Genomic DNA, 10815 nt, shown 5'->3' with positions numbered 1-10815 from the left:
ACATTATAATTTAACCGCTTTTATTTAATAGAGAAACTGCAAGAGTTTCCCCTAAATTTACACAATTTCCCTGTTAAAATAATTTCATAACTTGTGCAAGTCTCAATTTCAATATCATTTCTATCAAATAATAATCATCAAATTTCTCATCAACATCAATGCTTTATTCACATTGCACATACATAAGAAATATTTTAATTTACAATCTCATTAACCACTCATGTGGCTAAATTAAAGTTTACATACTTATGATTACAATTTCCAAAATGAAATTTACATCATATTGTTTACAATATACTGTACACATGCATATGAGTAATAATAATGAAGATGATGAAGATGCATCTACCCAAAATTTTGAGATACGGTGACTCTGGACTTTTCTGCAGATCTACTCTACTACCTGTCAGCCCCTATCTACACTTTATCTACTGTACCTGTGAGAGGAAACAAATCTTTATGCTAAGCTAAATAGCTTAGTGGTGCACTCTTAATTTGAAATAAAATAATTTTTCTTATGCATACTATCACATAATATACTCATCACGTTCATACAAGAGCATTTAAATGTTTTTAAAACAAATATACAACATTATGACATAAAAATAAGTCAATAAACATTATGACATAAAATAAGTCAATAAATCCACACTTATTAGTCATACCAGTGAATTGGGGTTAATTGCACTTTATCATATCTTATTTGAAATTACTATCTCCATTATCACAATTGGAGACTTTACCTTAGTACTCATAGTAACCTATAATAGACGACATATGGATTAGATTATGGAACTTATAACACTGATCACTCGGTGGTTCTGGTTGGTTTAGCACAGGCTTACATTCTTGGTACTGACTACTCAATGGCTTTGACCAGTATAATGCTGGTTTTCATTTTCAGTATTGACAACTCGGTAGCTCTAATCGGTATAACACTGATTTTTATTCTTGGTACTGACCACTCGGTGGCTCTGACCGTTAGCATGCCCATTTATCCAATCCTATAACCATTTTCTAGGCTTACTTGGTTTAACTTTCATAAATTCCATATTTGGTAGCTCAACTTCCTTAATAGATTTGGTCAAGGTACAACAGGAATTAGGCCATACCTTCTTCATGAGAAATGTAAATCTATGTCTTACGTTTATTTTGGCTTTGAAATCATTCAATTTTTATTTGTGTAACTTGAGTTATGGCCATTTTTCCAAAACTGCTACGGTGACCAAATCTCAGTTTTTTAAGTCACTTCTAGAATCCAGGCAGATTTCTAGACTCACTTTATCAAGCAAATTTTGATAGGTTACAGTCATAATTTAGCATCATTATCTCATATGAATTATTCCCCTATATCTCAGGGTTACACAGGTTCAAGAATTACTCAGTTTGGAGTTTTGTAGAGTGAGTTATGCTCAATTTAGTGTGTTTACTGTTCATTTGGTCATTTTTCAGGATTTCAGTTTTACATTGTCAGATTCCAGCCATAGTTCAGGTATCTTCCTGTCAGTTCAATCACAATTTATCAAATTGGCCTTCATGAAAGTTGTTACTCTATATTTTAGCTTTCCAACAAGGTAAGATTCACCTCATTTGGAATTTTATACAGTGAGTTATGTCTAAACAAACAGAACATGTTCAGATGCATTCTTTACTAATCGCAGAATAAGTTCTAGGCAGTTTTTGGAGTCTGGATTTAGACAAGTTACAATCAAAATTTGTCATTTTGTTCTTCAAAAAAGTTATTCCTTTATGTCTTAGATTTTCAACAAATCAACAATAACCTCATTTTGGTTATCTTAGAGTGAGTTATATCCATTTTAATTCGGACTGTTCAAGGTGCCTTGCACCTAGGTTTTAGATTTTGTAACTCAAATTCTAGCAATTATTCAAGGTATTTACACACAGAATTTGGGCCACTTGTTTTCATAATAGTTTTAGTATTATGTCTTAGCTTTAATTTGCCATGAGTTTCAGGTCATTTGGAATTATAAAACTTAAGATATGGACTTAGAAGTCCAATCTAGTCAAATTCAGCCAAATTACTTAATGTGGCATTCACAATGCATATTTTAACACAAACCAAGCAACATGATTGCAATTAGGTACTACATTATTTACACACTAAACTTCATTTTTCTAACTATAAATTAAACATATACATTCAATTTTTCTAAAAAACCTAATTGACATGAAACCCTAAGTAGCGATTTAGAGAGGAGATTAGGGAATTAAGAGTGCACATACCCAATTTTAAGCTCCTACTCCTTTCTTGGTTCTTCAATACCACCTTTAATCAACTCTATTACTCTTCCCTTGGTCCTTGTTAGCTTGGACTAAATTTCCTTCTTAAAGAAATTCATGAAATTCTCATCACAATCACACTTTTGCCATGATTCTAACAAAATAACATGAATTTATGCATGCTAAGTTCAATTCTCCCTTATCTTAAATTTTTCCCCAATTGGGTTACTTGGTAACCTTCCTAATCCTTGAAATTTCTTACTCACAAGAGGTGCTCTAACTGGATTGAAGCTTAATTAGGCTATCTTGTGTGATGAAGGTTGATAAATTTGAGAGAAATCAAGCTTAAAAGAAACAAAAATGGTGGAAAAGAAGGGAGAGGGTTTCGGCCAAGATGAGAAGAAGATGAAGATGATACTCATTTGTCTCTAGTATAAGATATTTATATTAGTTTAATTCCCTAATGGAAAACTTGTAATTATTTGGGAATGGCAAACTTCTAATTATGGTGAAATTCCAAATCATTACATTTGACTTTTAATTTAATTATACTTAATTATCCTAATCATGATTAGTTAGATTAATCCTTTTTCATTAACTTAATAAATCTCATTTTTGGTCAATATTGGACTTTTAAATTTAATTGACCAAATTTTGCTTTTACTGGGTTTCTATTCATCTTTTTCACAATGCCTGATAAGTCCCCAACTTCGCTTTTCACTTTGATTTTCACTCTGCTTATTTGAAATTATTTCTTTTCATTTCTTTGACTTATTAATTCATAATAGCACTTAAATTAAGCCTTAATTAAGAATCTTACAAGGTCCTATATGAATTAGAGTAGGAACCAGACCATAGTCACTTCCCAGTGGTGTTACCCATCGCCGGAACTTATGCACACTTAACTAATTTATACTCCACTTTTTTTATTATTTTTTCCAACCATACTTGATCTTATTAATTTAAATTATGACTCCTTGCTTAAAATTTAGGGTAGTTTTAGACATTTTAGTCATCCGGATAGATTTTAGTTACCGAAACAATAAAATGTACGGAGCTACCTATAGTGGGGTCTTGCAATTCTTCCCCTCTTCAAATGAATTTCTTCCTCGAAATTTACCTGGTTCAAATAGTTATGGATTGTAACGCCCTTGTTGTGCTGGTTTTTCAATCACCGCAAGTGCATGGATCGTTAACAAGTAATAAAGTGATGACTAAAGTATCGTTCCCACGAGGAATTTGATTAGTAAGTACCAATGTACACAGTAATTTTGACTGTTTAGGCTATCGAACAATGAGGGAATGAAAGTTGTCTATTTTAAACACTAAAATGATAAACTTAAAATGAAGTAATCTATTTTGGAACAATTCTGAAATTAAGATTTCACACTTGAATCTTTCTATGGATGTTATCTTGTTTATTTACTGGATTGAGAATCATTTGCCTTGATGGAAATCAGTCCTAAAGTATTTTAAGTCCTCTCTCAAGGAACCTAAAGTGCATTCTAATAAACTTAAACCTGACTTTCATGGTGATCAAATTAATTAAAATCCCTTAAGGTCTTTGACCAATTTTGAAATTCCACAAAGGTATCAGCCTATGTCTAGGTCATAATTCCTAGGTTCAAGATCTTGATTTTCTAATATTAATCTTTACCTTTCAGTCCTTCAATTAATATCTACAATCAATACAAAGTGGGTACCGGCACATAGCATGCATTAAGATCACAAGATATTAAATCAAGGAACAAATCTCAAATCCAATAAGTAAAACTTAATGTTTATCCATAACAATGATTACAAGCATTACTCTCCCAATTCTAGAATATGAAAACTACTCACTCATGAGTTCAGCAAACATCATGATAAAAAGGTAAAGACAGTAAAAAGAAATCATATAGAAGAAATAAAACAATAAAAATCCATTTAAGGAGATGGAATGAAGGAATCGAAGAGAGTTTGCAGCTTTGATCTTATTAAACTTCAGCTGGAATACTCCTCATGATACTGATATTCTTCTCCTCTATACGGTTGGAGAGAGTGCAGAATGCGAGTTTCTTTAAAACTTCTAAAAAGTGCTGTCAAAGGTTTCGCCTTTTTCTACTTCTATTTATAATAGTTATTCTATGGTTAGGTCATTTTGAGTCCAAAAAGCCTTAGGAGTCTAATTTGAATGTGTAAACAAGAGTAGGAACTCGAGTTTAAAAATTGGCTACTACATGGTACATGGCCCGTGTGTCACTACACGGCCCCAGGTCGTGTAATTTACTAGAGTGGAATTGCAAAGTCTTGCATTAGCACAGAGACTTATACGGGTCTGCGCTAGCTACACGGGCCGTGTACTTTTGTTCTCAGAAAATTCTTCAAGCTTATGCCCGGCAGAGACTTACACAGGTCCCAGTAGATTACACAGGTCCAATTACACGACCCATATACTTGTGTTTCTCCATTGGCTCTCTGGCTTTCGTCTGGTAGAAGGTTACACGGGTTTGTGGCTTTGCTTACATGGTATGTGTACTTTGTATCAGTAGAAATTTTGAGTCTTTTGACCTCTCCAAGCTTCCCTTTTGCATTCCTATACTCTGGGACTTCACCCAAACACCTGAAATGATGCAGAAAATATGGAATTAAGGGCTTGACAATAGAAATTACAAAAACTAATGAAATCAACTACTCTGCATGAGATTACTTATCTAAATGCTATGAGATAGTATACAAATGTGCTTAAAAACATCTATTCAATTCAAGTGTATCAGCCCTTACTGTAGGTAGTCCGTACATTCCACTGTTCCGATGACTAATGTCTGTTCGGACAGTCAGAATGTCTGGAACTACACTTAAACTATAGTGAGGAGGCATAAATTGATGGAATAAATGTTAAGAAAATACAGGAAAAATTTAGAGAAAATAAAATAAAAATTTAGAGAATTTATTAATTGGTATAAAATAATAAAAATAACCCGATATGCACCATGAAGGGCATTTTAGTCATTTTACCCCCAGAGGTGAATTTTAACCTAAATGTCAAATTAAAAATTTGAGAGAATAAAATAATTAACATAGATTAAAAAAAAAACTTTATGAATTGAATTAGAAAAGAAAAGAAAAGAAAAAAAATATAAAAAAAAATATATATATATATATATATATATATATATATATATATATATATATATATATATATATATAGGCATAAGAGACAAAAGCCACCAACCTTTCTTCTCCACTCCACTCCCTCTTTTCTCTCTCTCCTTGGCCGGCTGGTTGCTCTCCTTTTTCCACCATTGTTGTCAAGCTTAAAGCTTGATTTCTTCTTCATTTACCCATCAAAACCTTTAGCACCGTTTATTAAAAATCCTCCCTACTCCATAAGAAAGCCATTGATAGTAATAAAAAGAGGTAGAAGGGAAGTTTAACAAGACACCCAAAAGGTTAGTGCTCTAACTACTATTCTTTCTTCTATAAGTATAAGAAGCATGCTAAACTAAGTATAAATTTCATGAAAATCAAAAGGAAAACTTGAGAAAAGGGAGACATGATTTTCGACAGCCATGGAACCCTTGAGGTTTAATTCTTTTAAGTGATGAAAAATGGTTCCATTAGAATGTTTGATAAGTTGATGTGTTTGGGAGTTGAATGTGTAGTGTTTGTGCAAATTGGAACTTTGAAACTAGGGTTTGTGTACATGATTTGAGGACTTTATGTAAATGCTTGAAATTGACCTATTGAGTTGAGATTGTTGCTTATAGAAGTGTTATGCATATCAATTCAAGTAAGGAAGTTGGAGGAAATTGAATATTTGGGAGTGCCATTTTCTGCAGGTTGGGACTCAATGAGTCCAGTGTGTTTATTGAACCATAACTGAAATTATGTGACTCCAATTGGTATGAGGCCAATTGTAGGTGAAACTAGACCCAAAATAGCCCATTTTCCATGAAGAAACCATGCCCAAATTCTGTCCAAAACTTGACCTACACATGCCCGAATCCGGATGACCCTGCACAAAACCCAGAAAATGACCAAGTGAACAGTACATATTCATTTGGTTATAACTCCCTCTATACTGGTCCAAATGACCTGAATTTGATACCATTGGAAAGCTTAGATATAGGGATACAATTTTCATGAAGACCACCAAACCCAAAAATGCCAAAAACCAAACCAAATTGCTGGCCCAAGTTGGGTCACAAAACTGCCCAGAATTAGGTTGCCTAGAAACTACTGGACATAAACTCACCCGACCAGTTTTGGCAAAATGGCCATAACATGGTCTACAAAAAGTCAAATGTAATGAAACCAGTGGCAAAATGTCCACAAGAAATAGACCTACAAAATTAGTATTTTGACCAACACCCAAAAATCGAGAGAACTAGGTCAAATAGTTAGAATAACTCACTGCATCAAAACCTGGAATCTGACCAAACTTCACTTGACCCCAGAACAGTCATTTAGTCATATCTCTCACTAGAAAAATCTAATTGGGATGAGCCATACCTTTCTAGAAACTTGAGAAACAGGGCTACAACTTGTTTTTAGAAATCTACCTCAAATTATGAATGAAAGAACCTTGAAAATTGACCTGCAATCACTCACCATAACTGAACACCTGTTGGCATAGGGTATATGAGTCTAGGTTAGTTATTTAGCCATAAATAATTCTAAAAAACTTGAAAATTTGTGATTAAAAATTCTAAGTGACCACAAGATATAGGGAAATAGTTTCTATGAAGATCACTATACCTAAAAGTGACTATAACATGTTCCATTAATTAGATAAAATTTAAGTCCAAAAGGTGTCGAGTTAAGGAACCAGAATCTAGAAATGAGTCAGTTATGGTTACCCAACCACAACTTGAGTTCTAAAACTCAAATTAACATGATTCAAAAGGGAAAATAAAGATAAGACATAGGAGAACAACTTCCATGAAGGAAGTGTAGCCAAACAGTGGCTACAAATTGATCAAATAGATAGGTAAAAGTAAGACACAAAAACTAAAACTAAAGAAAGGTCCATGAGATAAATTATCTTATGGTAGGAATTTAACCCTAACAAGCCACTAAAAGCTAAACCACATGAAAGGGATATGTAGGACCTATTTTCTCACTAGAAAGTGACATGAATATTTCAAGTAAATAAGTGATAATGTTTAATTGCCCATAGTATAGCTGGACTATTTATTTAGTGTGTATCAATTGGTATACCAATTACACACTACAGATAGCAGTATTGCCCATTGGAATAATCATTAACAGATAAAATCTGTCTGACATGATTGTTCTACAGGTTTTATGCCTGCCCGTTGGCCAATATGCCTAATATGATATCTGGCTTAAATGCCTGCCCACAGGCTTTGTGCCTGACATGATCGACGTATACTGGATAGACATATGGCTGTTTATCTAGTATATTCCCGTGTATCCAGCTTTTATAATTTGTTATAGGTTTCTTGGGCATTGATAATGATTAATTAAGATTGAATATACAATAAGTAAACAGAAAAGATCCTAATAATCTTAATTGTTTTCAAAGTGCAATAAAAATGTAAAATACCTAGAAAATTATGAATTTCCATATAGAATTATTATTTCAATTATTTAGTTATTGTTATTATAAATTATGCACCACTAAGCATTATGCTTAGCGTGTTAATTTTTCATCGCGTAGGTATTGGAGACCAGTCTAAGAAATGCAAAGAAGAAGACCGAGATTGCTCGACAGAGCTCGACTGATCTGCCATCGTCCAAAGTCACCTCATTCTTTTGTATTTTGTTGGTAGGGCCCATGTATGTATAGATTTTGTCTTTTTGTTCATTGAACATAAAAACATGATGTATTTCATTTTGGATTGTAATTAAATTTTGACATTGTAATGAAAACTTGTAATTTCTTATCTATGAATTTCTATATGAATGCAATAGATGATACTTTTTGAGATCTCATAAATAATTGTGAATGATATGATAAAGGAGAATATGATATGGAAATGTGTGAAATGAATATGAATATGTTAACAGATGATTAGTGGAACCCGCCAGATGCTAATAAAACAGAGGAGGCTCTGTCTGGGTTTCCACAGAAATAAGTTATATAAAAAATAAAAAAAAATAAAAAAAATTTCTACACATGGATTACATGCTTTTAAATGATATTAAAAGTTTACAATGGACATGATAAAACAAGATAGGGTGCTCCGGCACCGAATGTGGCACTTTTTGCTTGGCTATATAGCAGATGGGTAAGGGGCGTCATATTTAGTGGTATCAGAGCAGAGGTTTAAGCGGTCCTAGACCTAGATAGTTAGAAATAGATAGAGTGCATTACAAGCATGGGCCTTTAAATAGAGTCGAGGTGACACTAATGCAGATATGTTCTTTGTCTGTTTTATAGGATCGATGGCATCTAATTCTTCAGAGCACGGACCTCCAGGTCCGATAGAGGAGGAGGTAGAGAGTCACACAACTGTACCTGCTCCTAGTAAGGAGCGAAGCAGTAGAGTCGAGTCATCCCGTGGTACTGCAGGGAGAGCACAGCAGGCCTTCCTGGAGTAGATGACTCAACTACTCCGTCAGGTCACCGGAGCCATCCTACAGCCACAGCCATGTCCACCTCCACAGCCACAGGCATCACCACCACCACCTGTACAACCACCACGCCCCCACAGCAATAACCTGTACATAGATCCCCACTAGAGAAACTGCAGAAGTATGGGGCAGTTGACTTCAGGGGTAAGAAGGAGGATGATCTAGCTGTAGCAAAGTATTGGCTAGAGAGGACAGAGAGGGTATTGGAGTAGTTGTGTGCTCTATCACTGCTACAAGAGGATGCTTATAGATGGTGGGTGACAGTATCGAGAGTGGTACAGCTTGCACAGATTACTTGGGAGTTCTTTCTGGCTGAATTCAGAAAGAAATACATTAGTCATGTGTACTTGGAGGCCAAAAGGAAAGAATTCCTAGCACTGAGATAGAGGCAGCTTACAATATCCGAATATGAGTGGGAATTCATGAGACTTAGCCGATATGCATTAGAGTTGATGCCGACAGAAACTGATAAGTGCAAAAGGCTTGAGGATGGACTAAATGACAATATCAGGCAGATAGTGACATCTCACCACTTCACCGATTTCTCTCTGTTGGTAGCACCAGCCCTTGATGTGGATAGAGTCAGAAATGAAGAGCAGTCCAGAAAGGATAGGCAACGTAAGAGGGGTTTTGGATCTGGTCAGTTCGGTTCAGTAAACACTGGTAGTAAGAAGCCCAAGGAGTCTCAGGGTCAAACTCAGGGCCGAGGTAAGAGGCAAAAATCTTGGTTTGCTCAGTGAGGAGGAGGACAGTTTCGTGCATCAGTGGGTAGTTCTCCGAGTACAGCTATACGGAGATCAACCCCACCACTTGCTTGTACACATTGTGGGAGACCCCACAGAGGAGAGTGTAGATTATTGACTGGTGGATGTTTCAGATGTGGGTTTATAGATCTGTAACACCCCTATGTTCGGTAGTTTGTTTTACTGTTCCGATGACCAGTGTCTGTTCGGACAGCTAGGATGCCTATAACTATATTTAAATGTTAGTGAGAAGACATAAAATAATGAAATACAAGAAAGGAAAATACAAGAAAAACAAAGGAAAAATAATAGCAATGAAATGTAATCAAGTTAAACGAGACGAAAACCGTAGCGATGGGTGACCGCACAGGGAGGTTACGGCGCAGGCAATAGCGGACCCTAGGACTGCAGGAAACCCTCGAAATTTAGTTTCAAGACATAATTAAAGAATTATTGAAGTATAAATATCATTAGAAATATCAAAGAAAAATTAATTAATTAGTACAAAGAAAAACGAGAAATCGAAAAACCGACAAAAATCGGTGTTACCGAAAAATCAAGAATACAACCCGAATAGGGGCATTGTGGTTATTTGACACTCTGAGTTGTCTTTTGACCTAAATGTCCATTAAAAATAAATGATATTAAACCTTGAAAATATCATAAAAATTAAAATGATGGTACATAATGTAAATAGTGAAAAAATTGTGTCATAATTGCAAATGAAGGAAATTGGAAATTAATTAATCATTAAGCTAACTTAGTGCTCCACTAATTGCATATTAAGTGGTGCACTAACTACGTATTAAGTGGCCATATATAAGGCCTTAGTGGACAGCTCAACATCATCTTCTTCCTCACAAATTCACTTTGGCAGAATTCAAGCTCCATTCCAAATCACCATTGCCGGCCATGGAAGGACCTCTATGCAACCTTGATCAAGTCACCTTTTTCACTAGGGTCCTTCACTAAACCTTACCTACACACCTTGGGCAGCAATAAGGGAGCAAGAAAGATAAGTTTTGGTGAGTTTTAAAAAAAGCTTCAAAAGAGGTAAGTGGTTATTTTCAATTCTTGTTTCATTAAAAGTGTAACTAAGGTTGTGGGTAGTTGAATTATGGAAGAAGTTTGAGGTTTGATGAATTATTGGTGATGGAGCATTTCGGCAGCCATGGAACTTCATCATGTACAGCTTGTCTTTGCATGTAAATGGTTGTTTGAGATGTTAAATTAAGTGTTTAAATGTATT

This window comes from Hevea brasiliensis, chromosome 1 (assembly GCF_030052815.1).
Source record: "Hevea brasiliensis isolate MT/VB/25A 57/8 chromosome 1, ASM3005281v1, whole genome shotgun sequence".
Classification (NCBI taxonomy): domain Eukaryota; kingdom Viridiplantae; phylum Streptophyta; class Magnoliopsida; order Malpighiales; family Euphorbiaceae; genus Hevea; species Hevea brasiliensis.
Note: the sequence above shows the minus strand (reverse complement) of the source record.